Genomic DNA, 13,797 nt, shown 5'->3' on the forward strand with positions numbered 1-13,797 from the left:
GTCTCAGGCCCCCGCCCCGGCCCCACCCCCGCCCCGGCCTTGCCAGAGGGGGGTCAGGACAAGCTGGGGGAGGGCCCTACTCTCTGGGCTGGTTCCTTACCCTGAGGTCCCTGCTACAGGGTGACCACTGCATTATGGGCCAGCAGAGAAGTTTCCGGAAGAGGAAGCCCACATCTGGTGCGGTCAAGGGGGAGAAGTTTCACGTCAGCCCTCACGTCACGCTGTGTGCCAGTGCCGCGACTCTGACTTCCTCTGGTGAGGCCCGCCTCTCCCCTACCAGATGCCAGGGCGGGCTAGGCGTGCCCCGCCCCCCTCCCCCAGGCCTCCCTCTCCCCCCAGGCCTCCCCTCCCCCACCCAGGCCTCCCCCTCTCCCCAGGCCTCCCCTCCCGAGGCCTCCCCCTCCCCCCAGGCCTCCCCCTCCCCCCCAGGCCTCCCCCTTTCCCCAGGCCTCCCCCTCCCCCACCCAGGCCTCCCCCTCCCCCCCAGGCCTCCCCCTTTCCCCAGGCCTCCCCCTCCCCCACCCAGGCCTTCCCCTCCCCCCAGGCCTCGCCCTTCCCCTCCCTCCAGGCTGGCCCTGCGGCCTCCGCCCCTGACTGTCCGTCCCCGGGCAGCTGGCCCCCTTGGAGGTGCCCGTGGCCTCCCGTGGGCCGCCCTCCAGGCCCCTCAGGCCCCTGGGTGTCCCCCCGCCCCCGCCGGCTCTGCAGCCCGCAGCCGCCCCTGACCCGCCTCTGTCCTGGCAGCGACTACGGCTTTGAGCGCGCGCCCTCCCCGGAGTCCAGGAAACAGCACGTGCGCGGCCAACTTCTGGTTCAACCCCCTGTCCCCTCCCGAGGACTGCGCGCTGGGCCAGACCTACACCAGCAGCCTGGGGTGCGGGCCGCGCGGGCGGGGCGGGAGCCCTGGGCTGTGGCGGCCGCGCCCCCCTCGAGGCGGGGGGAGGGGGGGGAGGGGCGGGCCCGGGGCGCGCCCTTGTTCTAGAACGGTGGCAGCCACCTCGGGTGGGGGGGGGGGTCGCGGAGCCCTGGCGGGCGTGACGCGGCCCCCGCGGCCCCCCAGGTACCGGAAGGTGGTGTCCAACGTGTGCGAGGGGGGCGTGGACCTGCCGCGGAGCCCCGTGCAGCTGCAGTGCCCGCTGCGGCCGCCCCGGGGCCTGCGGGTCCGCGTCCGCGGGGACGGCGTGGCCGGTGCGCCCCGGCGAGGACGTGCTGTTCGAGGTGCGGCAGGAGCAGGTGAGCCGGCGGGGGGGGGGGGGGGCGCTGGGGGGGGCCGCCACGGGGGGGGGGGGCCCTGGCCCCGCGTGCCCGGCCCACGCAAGGCCGACGCTCTCCCTGTGGCCGGCGAGAGGCTCTGGTAAACCCCGGAGTCGAGTGACCTCGGTTCATTTGGAATCCTAACAAAAACGAAGTTAAAGAAACTCTTATTGATGACCAACACAGCACAAGCCCTGCGCACGCGCGTGTGCGTGCGTGTGTGTACACAGCTCCCCCTCTCTGTTCATCCACACGCACGCATGTACGTGTGTCTAGCCTCCTACTCTTTCTATTTTTACCTTCGCACAAAACGCTGCGTTTTCCTCTGGCTTTAAAAGCAGTGTACGCGCGTCGTGGAAGATTGGGAAGTGCATAAGAGGCGGAGAACACAAGCATCACCCCAACCCCTCCCCACCCCGGGGGAATGGAGACCTTTGTGTTTCCTTCTGGGGTACGGATGTGTGCGTGCACACACACACAACGCGCGCGTGCACGCTTCGGGGCCTGGGCTCTGCCCCTCAGATTTTTTCTTCTCAAGGCTGGTGCTCTACCACTTGAGCCGCGGCACCACTTCCGGGCTCTTCCCGGGTAGCGCATTGGAGATGAGAGTCTCACAGACTGACCTGCCTGGGCTGGCTTTGAACTGTGACCCTCGGCCTCCCGAGCAGCTGAGGGGGCTGGTGCGAGCCGCAGGCGGCTGGCTTCTTCCCGGACGGTGAATTAATCCATGGCGCGCTCAGGTGCGCGGTTCTTGAAATCACCGGTGATCCGAAGGAAAGTCAAAGTGAGGCTTGGAAAACTCGCGAGCGCGCGCGGACGGTGCGGAAGCTGCCGGAAGCGCAGAGCGGGTGGGAGCCGCCCGCGCCCCCGGGAGCCAGGCCCCCCAAGCTCGAGGCTCCTTGGCGTCCGGGGCCGAGCCCCTGACACACGCGGCTTGTGCCCCGTGAGCTTAGTGTGTTTCTAAACACAGAGCCGGGTCTGTGAAAGTCCGTGGAAGTGGAGGCCTGGGCCCCGGCCTCCTGCAAACAGGGAAACCGAGGCTAGGAACTGCTGCGGGCCCTGCGTCGGGCACTTGAACCGTTTCCTTACTTCCAGCAAGCGGGGAAACTGAGGCGTGCCCTGTGCCTTGCTGGCATTGCGTCCCGGGCCTCGGGCCTCGGTGGACAGAGACGGGTCTGTACGCCCCAACCCGGAGCTGTGCCCTGGCTCCACGCCCCGTGGGCCCAGAGACCAGCCTGGGGCGATCCCCCCTGGGGCTGTGGTGCTCGGGGCTGGGCTGGCGAGGACGTGGGGGGGGAGGGCAGGACGCCCAGAGCCCGCCCAGCTGCACCCGGGATCCCCAGACACGGCCCTCCGCCGCCCCCTAGAGCCCAGAACGCGCAGGGCGCGTCACGTCGTGCGCCCCGAAGGTCAGCTCCAGGCCCCCCGCTGTCCCCGCGGCCCGGGCCCTGGGGCGCAGCCCTGCGCCAGGAGCCCTGCCGGCTCTTCCAGCCGGCGCCCGCCATCCCCGCCACCCCCCGCCACGCAGGCCCGAGGGAGGGATTCCGCCAGCCCGGCAGGAACGCCCGCGAGGGCTTCCCCTCAATTCACCACCGCAAACCCGGACGACACTGCGGCTCAAGCCACGGCCCCGGGCAAAACAGCTGAAGCGCCGGGCGTTCGAGCCCCCGGCGCTGGCTCCGACCTGACGGGAGGCCCCCCCGGCCGCCGAGGGGCTCACCCACGCCACACCTCCACATCCGCTTCCAGACGCGCGCGTAGCCATGCTCACACGGACCTCACACTCCTTCACACACGCCTGGCCGCCGTGGCCCCGCCACCCACGCGGCCACGCTCACGCTCACGCACCCCTGGCTTGGGTTTGGGGGTGAGCGTGTGAGGGCCGGGGGGGGGGGGGCGGAAGCCCGCGTGCACACACGGGGGTCTCCGCGCAGCTGCGGGCCAGCGCCCCACCCCCACCCCGGGGCCTCAGTTCATCCCCACCCTCCGTGGCGGCCAACGTCAGCTTAGGACGGACCCCGGGCGGCGCCGGGGGCTCACGGCTGTGACCCCAGCCGCTCAGGAGGCCAAGGTCCGGGGTCACGGGGCAAACTCCAGGCAGGCAACTCCACGACCCTCATTTCTATCAGTCAGCAAAACAGCAAAGGTAGAGCTGTGGCTCAAGTGGTAGAGCGCCAGCCTTGAGCCCCAAAGCTAAAAGGCCCAGACTGGCGTGCGCACACACACGCACACGCACGAGTTCAGAAAATCCTTGGCGATGCAGCCAGCAACCTTTCGTGTGTGGCCAGGAAGAAGCCAGCAAGGCCAAGTTTTGTGAAGAGACCCTTGGCGTGGAAGGGCCTCTCGGGACGCTGGGCACTGCGGGCAGCCGGGGAGCCCCTGCAGGCCCCCCCCAGGGGCGCAAGCGGGTGGCTACGGGGGGGGGGGGGGCAGCACCGAGCAGGAGGGCTCCCGGGCCCTCCCCCTGCCCCTCGCCGTCCACAAGAACACTGGGCAGAAGCCGGCCCCCGAGCCTCGGTCCTCAAGCCGAGAAAATCGGGGAATGGGGCTGCGTGTCCCTTAGGTTTCCAGCTCACGGGAACCAACGGCCTCCATCGGGGGTCTTCGAGCACAGAGCTGCCTCATCCGGCTTCCAGAAGCTCGGGAGCCCCTGGCCTGGGCCACCGGCGCTGCCCGCTGCCTCTACACGGCCTCCTCCTGGGTGCCCTGCCCTGCCCTCCTCTCTCTGTGTCTGTCTGTCTCTCTGTCTCTCTTTCTCTCTGTTTCTCTCTTCTTTCTTTTTTTGGCCAGTCCTGGGGCTTGAACTCAGGGCCTGAGCACTGTCCCTGGCTTCTTTTTGCTCAAGGCTAGCACTCTGCCACTTGAGCCACAGTGCCACTTCTGGCCATCTTCTGTATACGTGGTGCTGGGGAAACGAACCTAAGGCTATGGCCACTAGGCCATATCCCCAGCCCCCCCCTCTCTCTCTCTCTCTCTCTCTCTGTTTCTCTCTCTCTCATGTTCTGGGATGTGAACTCAGGGTACAGGCGCGGTTCCTGAGCTTTTTCACTCACGGCTGTGCTCTACCACCTGAGCCACGGTGCCACTTCCAGCTTTTGGGTGGTTAACTGGAGACGTGTCTTGCCAGCTTTCCTGCCCGGGCTGGCTTCAAACCACGATCCTCAGATCTCAGCCTCCCGAGTGGCTGGGGTTCCAGGCGTGCGCTCCTGTGCCTGGCTTCTTACGAGGCCCCTACGCCCTTGGGTCTCGGGCCGCCCTGCTCCTGGGCGACCCCACGCCACCCCCATCCTCGTGCACGGACCCCCTTTCCAACCTCCCAGGCGCGCTCGCGGAGGGAGGGAGGCGAGCGCAGCACGCGGCTGCCGAGCTCCTCCCGCGAGAGGGCCCTGGCACCCACCGCGCTCCACGACGGCGCCCCGGCCCCCGAGCCCCACCGAGGCCCCCTCTGCCCCGGGAGCCGCCTTCCCCGCGTCACCGCGGGCCCCCCGCGGCCCCTTCCCGCAGCCAGGCCGGCTCCTGACGCGGCGCGCGGCCCCCCGGGCGGTCCCTGCGGGCCCGAGGGGAGGCCCCACGCCGGGCCCCGGTGGGCGCCGGGCCCCGGCCGAGGAGGCCGGGAGGAGAGGCCCCCCCCCCCGCGCCTGCCCGCCCCCCCCGCTCCCGCCCCCGCCCCCGGCCTGAGCGGCCTCCCTCCCGCCGTGCTGCAGGGCGACGTCCTGACCACCACGTACCAGGTGGACCTGGGCGACGACGTCAAGGCCGTGTACGCGAACCTCACGCTGAGCGGGGAGCCCATCCGGCACCGCTACGAGGCCCCCGGCGTCTACCGCGTGTCCGTCAGGGCCGAGAACGCGGCCGGCCACGACGAGGCCGTGCTCTTCGTCCAGGTCAACTGTAAGTCCGCCGCCCGGAGGCGGGGCGCGGAGCCCGCGGGCGGGGCGGCTGGCGCCCGCCCCCGGCCCCCCGTGACCCGGCACGGCGCCCCCCCTCCAGCCCCCCTTCAGGCCCTCTACCTGGAGGTGGTCCCCGTCACCGGCGTCAACCAGGAGGTGAACCTCACCGCCGTGCTGCTCCCCCCGAACCCCAACCTCACGGTCTTCTACTGGTGGATTGCCCACAGTCTGCAGTGCGCCCCTCCCCGGGGCCACCCCCCTCCTTCCTGCCCTCTCCTCTCTCCTCCCCCCTCCTGGGTGTGGGCTCGGGGCCTGGAGGAGCCCCCACCGCGGCCCCCCGCCAGGCCTGACCCCCCCCCCGTGCCCACAGCCCCTGATCTCCCTGGAGAACCGGGTGGCGACGCGCTTCGCCGACGCGGGGGACGTGCGCGTGACGGTGCAGGCCGCCTGCGGGAGCGCCGTGCTGCAGGACTCCAGGGTCGTGCGCGTGCTGGGTGAGGCCCCGAGCCCCGCCTGCGCCCCGGCAGCCAGAGCCGGGGGGGGGGGGGGGGGGGAGGGGCCCTGTCCTGGTGCCCTCCGGGCCACCCACGTCAGCCCCCCCCCCAGCAAGGGGCCCGGCGGGGGGGGGCCTGCGCTGGCGAGCCGTGCCCCTGGGGCGCTGGGCCGACGGTGGCTCTGCGCCCCACAGGAGAACCACTCTCAATGGCAAGTTTGTCCCGGGGAGCGGGGAGACCCCCCCATGCACACGCGGACCGCCGCCCCCCCCCCCAGCCGTCCCGGGACCCTCGCTGTCCTGCGGAGGCCGCGGGCTCCGGCCCTCACTGCGGTGCCACCAGGGCTGCCCGAGCACCCAGGTCACAGGGCGCAGCTCCCACCCGCTGCCCCTGAGTCCTTCTGCCTCACGAGGGGAAACTGAGGCTCAGAGAGAGGCCAGCAGAGAGGCCACCGTTCAGCTCCGGGGCTCCTGTCGTCTCTACCTTAGAGCTAGGAGCTGTGATCTGGGGGGGGGGGGGGGTGGGACTCTTCGGTGGGGGGGAGCTCAGCAGCAGCCAGTGGAGCAGCAGGGAGGGGGGCCAGCCTCGTGGGGGGGCGGCTCCCTTGTGGGCTGGGAACGCCCCGGGGGCTGGGCGGGGGCGGGGCGGGGGCAGGCCCACCCCCACCTCCCAGGCCGTCATGGTCACAGTCATGGTCTCTGTGTGGCTCTGGTGAGTGGCCCGGCTCCGCCCGGCCCCACAGACCCCCCCCCCCTCTGACCTGCATCCGGGCTGTGGACTGAGGCTCGCACCCAGGACGGGTCCCCACGGGGTCACCGACCAGAGCGCCTGTCTCTTTCCAGATCAGTTCCAGGTGGTGCCCCTGAAGTTCTCCCCAGACCTGGACAGCTACAACCCCAACACCCCCGAGTGGAGGGAGGACGTGGGCCTGGTGGTCAGCCGGATGCTCTCCAAGGTCTCCCTCCGTTCCTCTCGGGGCCGCCCCGAGCGCCGTCTCCAAGGGAGGAAGGGGCGGCGGCACCACGCACACCCAGAGCGCCAGCTGTTGGCCTCAGCCGCTGACCCCCACTGCCCAGCGCCCCCTTCAGGCCTTCCTCACTCACAAGGCTGCTCTCCTGAGCCAGACCCTGGGGACAGAGAAAGGACCGAGCACACCCAGGACCCTCAGGGCCCCGCAGCAAAGGGACAAAGGCAGGGCGGGGATGGAGCGGGGCCAGTCCCCTAGGGCCCCCCAAGGTGGCACCGGCTGGGCCCCCGGCCATGCCTCCCATCCTGTGACTCCTGCTGGTGACGTGGCTCGGGGCATGGAAGGGAAAGTGCTTCACCGAGCGCAGTGCAAGGAGAAGCGGGGGCTCCCAGGACCTGAGCCTGGCCGGGAACCTGTGGGCACACGCGTGTGCACATGTGTGCATGTGTGTGTGCGTCTGGGGCTAGACCAGAGCAGACAGCAGGAAGAGGGAGGCAGTGGGGCCCGCATGGCCAGGAGTCAGGGCTTGAAGGCTAGGTGAGAAGCAGTGTCACCAACACACTTGGAGGACACCAGACAGGGCGGGGCCTGCCCATCCCGTGAGCCTGGGTGGGAGGGGCCTGTCATCATGTGAGCCAGGGCGGGGCCTGCCCATCCCGTGAACCAGGGTGGGAGGGGCCTGTCCATCATGTGAGCCAGGGGCGGGACCTGCCCATCCCGTGAACCAGGGTGGGAGGGGTCTGTCCATCATGTGAGCCAGGGACAGGGCCTGCCCATCCCGTGAGCCTGGGTGGGAGGGACCTGTCCATCATGTGAGCCAGGGGCGGGGCCTGTTTATCATGTGAGCCAGGGGCGGGGCCTGCCCATCCCATGAGCCTGGGTGGGAGGGGCCTGTCCATCATGTGAGCCAGGGGCGGGGCCCTGCCCATCCCGTGAACCAGGGTGGGAGGGGGCCTGTCCATCATGTGAGCCAGGGGCGGGGCCTGCCCATCCCGTGAGCCTGGGTGGGAGGGGCCTGTCCATCATGTGAGCCAGGGGCGGGGCCTGCCCATCCCCTGAGCCTGGGTGGGAGGGGCCTGTCCATCATGTGAGCTGGGGCGGGGCCTGCCCATCCCGTGAGCCTGGGTGGGAGGGGCACGTCTGGAGCGGGAGCCTGTGGGGGCACCCCTCCGAACCCACAGGGGCTGAGGGCAGGGAAGGGCACTGTGGGCTCCGGGGCCAGCTCGGGTGTGCTGGGCAGATGAGCTGGACTTCCGGGCCATGTACGGGAAGTGTTCTCGGGCGTCTGGCCTGTGGCAGAGGACCGGGGAGGACGAGCGTCCGCGTGTCCCTCCGTCCCTGCAGGAGACCAGCATCCCCGAGGAGCTGCTGGTGACGGTGGTGAAGCCGGGGCTGCCCACCCTGGCCGACCTGTACGTGCTGCGGCCCCTCCCCGGCCCACGCGGAAGAGGAGCCTGGCCGGTGACAAGGCAAGTCCCACGGCCCCGGACGCCCAGGTCCTTCACAGCCAGGCGGGGCGGCAGAGTGTCCCGCGCGGGGGGTGGGGGGGGGTGGTGGGGGGGAGGAGGCGGGGCGCGTGGGGCAGGGGGGGGGTGCGGGGCGCGCGCTGCACACACACACAGGGCACGCAAGGCCGCCCCTGTGACCCCGCCCCCCCCATAGAGACCCATCTCTCCCCTGCTGTGCCCTGGTGGGGGGGGAGAGGAGGCGGGGCGCTCGGCGGGGGGTGGGGGGGCTGGTCACGTGCCCTCCCCCGAGCCACAAGGAATGCTGGGAATCCTGGGTGAGTCCTGCAATCGGCATGCCTGCACCGTGGCACAATGGCGGGGACCGGGGGTCACAGCACCCCGGGGTCCGCCGCCGGACGGGGACTCAGAGATGAGCCCAAGTCCTCGTGCCCCAGTAGGGCGGCTGAGGCCGCCCTGGCACGCTCGGGGTGGGAGCAGCCGCCCAGCTCCCCGGCCGGTCAGCCCCCACAGGCACCCCAGAGCCGGCGCACACGAGGCATGTCCACGCGCACTGGCGAGCGAGCCGCAGCACCACGCCACGCGGGACCGGCACGTGGGCGGCCCCGGCGCGTGTGGGCCCACGGAATCACACCCAGCCCCGCCGCCGGGCCGCCAGGCGGTTCCCGCCCACGAGGGGGGCGCGGGCCCGCCAGCCGGAAGCCCACGCAGGGCGGCCGCTGCGTCTCCCCCGCTGCCCGCCGCCGGCTCAGGACGGCCGGCTGCGTTCTGAACCCCGGCTCCCTGCACCATGGAGCCTGCCGGGCCCGCCAGCCCGCTGCCGGCTGCTCTGGGGTGGCGGGGGCGGGGGGAAGGGGAGAGGGCGGTGTTGGGCGGGCGGGCCGCCACCAAGTTGCAGGCCCCTCTCCGGAGGCCCAGGGGAAGACGCCGCCATTCCCACGGCTCCAAAGGCGGGGTGCTGGGACGCTGACCTGGACCCCAGCTGTGCCCGTCCGGTCCCGAGGGCTCTGGGGTCCATCCCCACGACCCGGCTGAGACAGAGTCCCAGGGCCCCAGGGGGCCGCAGCCCTGCCTCCTGGCCGAGCCCGGGAAGGCAGAGGAGCTGGCGGAGCCAGTCCCGTTTCCCGCTCGCACTGGTTCCCGGCCACGGCCCACAAACCCCACCACGCCCGGCCACCCCGTCCCAGACAGCACGACCCTCCCCTCCCCACACACACGTGAGCCATCCGTCCCCACCCTCCTGGTGCCCTCCAGCCTCCTCCTTCAGGAAGCCTTCCGTGATGGCTGCCAGCGCTGGGATCTTCCTAAAGCACCCCGAACTCCCCGCCTTCGCGCAACACCCCCCCCCCCCCGCACCCTGTCCACCCGTGCCCGCAAGGCGCCCGGGCCCTTCCAGTGAATGCGGACAGGCAGCTTCCGCTCCTGGAGGCCGCGGCTCTGGGAGGTCGGGGCCCGGCCACGGCGCTCCCGACCCTGAGCCCCCGCCCCCCGGCCCCCCTCTGCTTTCAGAGAGTCGCGGCCGTCCAGCAGGTGCTGAGCGCTCACAAGGTCAGCTTCCCGTGCGCGGGGGGCTCCGGGGTCCTGGTGGCCCTGCGGGAGACAGAGCCAGGTGAGAGGCCGGGCTGGGCCCCCGGGGGCCGAGGCTGCCCCCCCCCCCCGGCCGCCCCGCCGCCGCTCACCGCTCTCCTTGCAGACCCCCAGCGGCTGGGCGGCGGCGGCGGCTACTGGGCGGCGGCGGTCCTGCTGGTGGTCGGGCTGTTCGCGGTGGCCCGCGTTCATTCCTCTACATAGTTCAAAAGCAAGGCCGCTCCCCTCGCCTCCGCGGGCCGGGCCTGGGCGCGGGCGGGCGGGGCGGGGACACGGCGGGCTCCCTTCCCGTCCCCGGGGCCGGGGCCTGGCGGGCACCACCCTCCCCAGGAGCCCCCTCCTGCGCCGCCGCGCCCTGACGAGCCCGGGGTGTCCGCATGCGGAGGCCGGGCCGCAGAGGCCCCGTGAGGGGCACGAGGCTGCGGAGCGCGGGGCGGCCCCGACTCCCGGCCCCCGGGGGTGCCCGCCTCGCCCACCCGGTGCCCCTGGCGGGGGCTCCACCTGTTCAGGTGAGGGCCCTGGGGGGCAGCGGGCACGGCTGGTGCCGGGGGACCGGGGACCTGGGCGCACAGACCCCAAGCTGCCACCCCACCCCGGGCCTGAGCCCCTCTGGCCCCCGCCCCTGTGACTGCCGTGGACACGCCCCTCTCTGGCCCCGCCCCCGTGCCTGCCGTGGACACGCTCCTCGCCCCGCCCCCCGTGCCTGACGTGAACACGCCCCTCTCTGGCCCCGCCCCGCGGGTCTGATGTGGTTACGCCCCTCTCTGGCCCCGCCCCCGTGCCTGCCGTGGACACGCTCCTCTCTGGCCCGCCCCCGGTGCCTGACGGGGACACGCCCCTCTCTGGCCCCGCCCCCGTACCTGACGTGAACACGCTCCACTCTGCCCCGCCCCTGTGACGTAGACACGTCCCTGTCTGGGTCCCGCCCCACGTGTCTGATGTGGACACTCCCCTCTCTGGCCCCGCCCCCGGTGTCTATACGGACACGCCCCTCTGGTCCTACCCCCGTGCCTGGTGTGGACACGCCCCTCTCTGGCCCGCCCCCGTGCCTGACGTGGACACGCCCCTCTCTGGCCCCACCCCAGTGATTCAAGTGGATGCCTGGGACCCCACGGCGCTGGTCCCCATGGCCGCTCCCGTGCCGGGCCTCCCCGCGCAGGCCCTGTCCTCTGCCCTTCCCCGGGGCCCCGGGCACCATGCCACCCCCGTGGGGGGCGCTTTCCTCTGACATCAATGCACGTGTGGACTTGTAGCGGGTAGGGGAGCACCTGCTCCATGCCACAGACCCCTCACCCCAGCTCTGGGGGCAGGTGCAGCGCGCGCCCCATCAGGGGGCGGAGAGGCTGAGAATGGATAACGGGAGTCCCAGGCGCCCAGGCGGAGGGCCACTTTCCCCGGGCCGCTGGGCCGCTGGGCCGGACCTGGCCGCGCACCGGAGACAAAGCAGAAGCAGCCCCTCCCGCTGTGCAGAGCGGGTGCCCGGCACCCGCTCCAGCCTGGGGGGGACGGGCGCTGGCCGAGGGGGGCCGCCCCTCCACAGGGCCGTGTGCCCGTGACCTCCACCGAGCTGAGAGCCCGGCTGTGCCCTGCAGGAAACGCCCGGGCAGAACCGTGTACGGCCCAGATGCACAACGAGAAGGAGCAGGAGATGACCAGTCCGTGAGCCACAGCGAGGACACCCAGGGGCGCCATCCAGGGTAGGTGCGGGGGCACGTGGCCTGCCCCGGGCTCCACAGGGGTCCCGGGCACAGGACCAGGGCCAAGCCGGCCGCCCGCAGGACTCTGCGTCCACCAGAACAGTGAAGCTGGGCTCCTCCTCCCGTAGAGTCAGGGGCCGAGGGGGCGGTGGGCGCCGTCCCCAGGGGCCCGCCAGCCCAGAAGAGGGGGAGATGGAGACCGGCCACCGGCAAAACACCCATTCCCTGCTCGTCACACACACATTCATGCACACACACGCATGCACACACACACGCAACGTGCACACACGCATACACACATGCACACACTCACGCACCCCGCATGGCAGCGGCCTCTCCGCCCTGCCAGGCCCGCAGGGTGCGCCCCGCAGGCCCCCCTCGCACCGAGGCGTGGCAGGACGGCAGTGCTCTCCGCGTCGTCCCTCCGGACGAGGCCGCTCGAGCCGGACGCCACGTCCCGGCGGCCCCAGAGCCCGCTCTGGCCCACCGGCCCCCTGCGCAGCCCCACTGCGGGTCCGTGCGCGTGGCTTGGGCCGGCTGCTCCATGCTGCGTGTGGGAGGGAGGGCGGCCGCGGGGCGGAGCTCCAGACCGGCTCTGCGGAATCCGCCCGCCCAGGGTCCCTGCCTCACTCCGCGGGCTCCGTGACTCATGTGGGACACGCCCCTCTGTCCCTGCCCATGTGACTGACGTGGACGCACCCATCTCTAGCCCCGCCCCTGACTGACGCAGACACGCTTCTCTGGCCCACCCCGTGACTGATGGGAACACGCCCCCCTCTGGCCCACCCCGTGACTAACGTAAACACGCCCCCTCTGGTCCCGCCCCCCGTGCCTTATGCGGACACGCCCCTCTCTTGCCCTATCCCTGATGCCACGACACGCCCCTCTGGCCCGCCCCGTGACCGATGCAGACACGCCTTCCTCCTCGCCCCGCCCCTATGACGCAGACACGCCCCTCTCTGGCCCCGCCCCATGCTGACGTGGGCACACCCCCTCTCTCGCCCTGCCCTATGACGCAGACACGCCCCTCTGGCCCCGCCCCGTGACTGACGCGGACACGCCCCTCTCCTCGCCCCACCCCAGTCCTCGCCGTGCCAGGCCCTGCAGCAGCAGCAGCGGCCAGGACGGGGCGCAAGCCTCAGCCCTCTCCACGTGCCCCTGCTGCCAAGGTCGGGGGGCCCCTCGCAGGTCAGTGGGGCCGCCCGTCAGCACTCGGGTCACTGCTTGCCGCAGCACCGCCCCCCGCCCCCCGCTCACCGGCTCACGCTGGGGTCCCCCGCCCACCGCTCACCGGCTCCCCGCGGGCCCCGGGGCCGGGCCGGGCCGGGCGGGCCGCGCTCACCAGCCACGCTGTCTTCCGCTGCAGGCAACCACTCAGGCGTGGTCCTGAGCATCAACTCTCGGGAGATGCACAGCTACCTGGTCAGCTGATGCCGGACCGCCGTCCCCCGTGGAGGACGAAGGCGCACGGGCCGCCGCTGGAAGGACGTCCCCGCCACGCCCGCTGGAGAGGCCGCCTCCCGCAGCCCCGCCCACCCAGGGAGCAGACACTCCCTCCGCCAGCCCCAGCCGCCCCCGGGTGCCAGGGTGGCCCGCCCCTCACCGCCGGGACCCCGCGCTGCCCTGGCTGCTCCGACCTGCGGCCAGCCAAGGCCCACCCTCTCCCCGGCCACTGAGCCGGGGGCCAGGCCGCTGGGCGGCCCGGGCCCGGGGGCCTCCGTCCCCCCGCCCCCGGTGGCTCCCGTCCTCGCCCTGGGCTTCCTAGAAGCCAGGCCCGCCCAACGCCGCCCTCCAGGCCCTCCACTGCCCCTCTTCTCGTTAAACTGCAGATCGTGTACATACCTCTCCAGGCAGCCCCTCGCGCTTGGGGCGCGTTTACCTGTGCGTTGAGCGGGGCGCCGGCCCCTGGCTCCCAAAGCCCCCTTGCCGCACCGTCCACAGCTCCTCTGCTTTTCCCGGGAGGTGAGGTGGGCAAAGGGGCCTTGTTCCCGCATTCCCCCAGGCTGCCAGGTGGGGGCGCTGCCACGGCCCCGCCCGGGACGGCTGCAGTTCCCCAGGCTGCCGATAGGAGGTGCCATCACGGGCCCTCCGGGGCGGCTGTCGTTCATTCCTCAGGCTACCAGTAGGAGGCTGCAGTCCCCCGGGCTGCCAGGAGGAGGCGCTCTCCCAGCCGGGCAGGCTCTGGACGGGGCTCCCTGCCTCCTGCCCGCTTTGGGACCCACGTAGGCCTGTGCCGGGGACCTGTGGACGGGCGGGGCAGGTGCCGCCCCTCACGGTGAACCCGGGTGCGCAGAGAGACGGGCGTCACAGCTAGAGAGCGCGGCAGGGAGGCCCGGGGCCGGACCGCGAGCAGTGCCGCACGGACAGACAGACAGCAGGACAGACAGCAGGACAGACAGACAGCAGGGACAGGCCACCTTCTGCCTTGAGGCGTGCAGTCAGCCC

At 72.2% G+C, this 13,797-nt stretch overlaps 1 pseudogene; it reads left to right on the forward strand.

The window, feature by feature from the left end:
- Window positions 1-44: 44 nt before the first annotated feature.
- On the forward strand, window positions 45-12,997 carry LOC125344913 (annotated as a pseudogene).
- Window positions 12,998-13,797: the final 800 nt, after the last annotated feature.

This window comes from Perognathus longimembris, unplaced genomic scaffold, assembly GCF_023159225.1.
Source record: "Perognathus longimembris pacificus isolate PPM17 unplaced genomic scaffold, ASM2315922v1 HiC_scaffold_4624, whole genome shotgun sequence".
NCBI classification, from domain to species: Eukaryota; Metazoa; Chordata; class Mammalia; order Rodentia; family Heteromyidae; genus Perognathus; species Perognathus longimembris.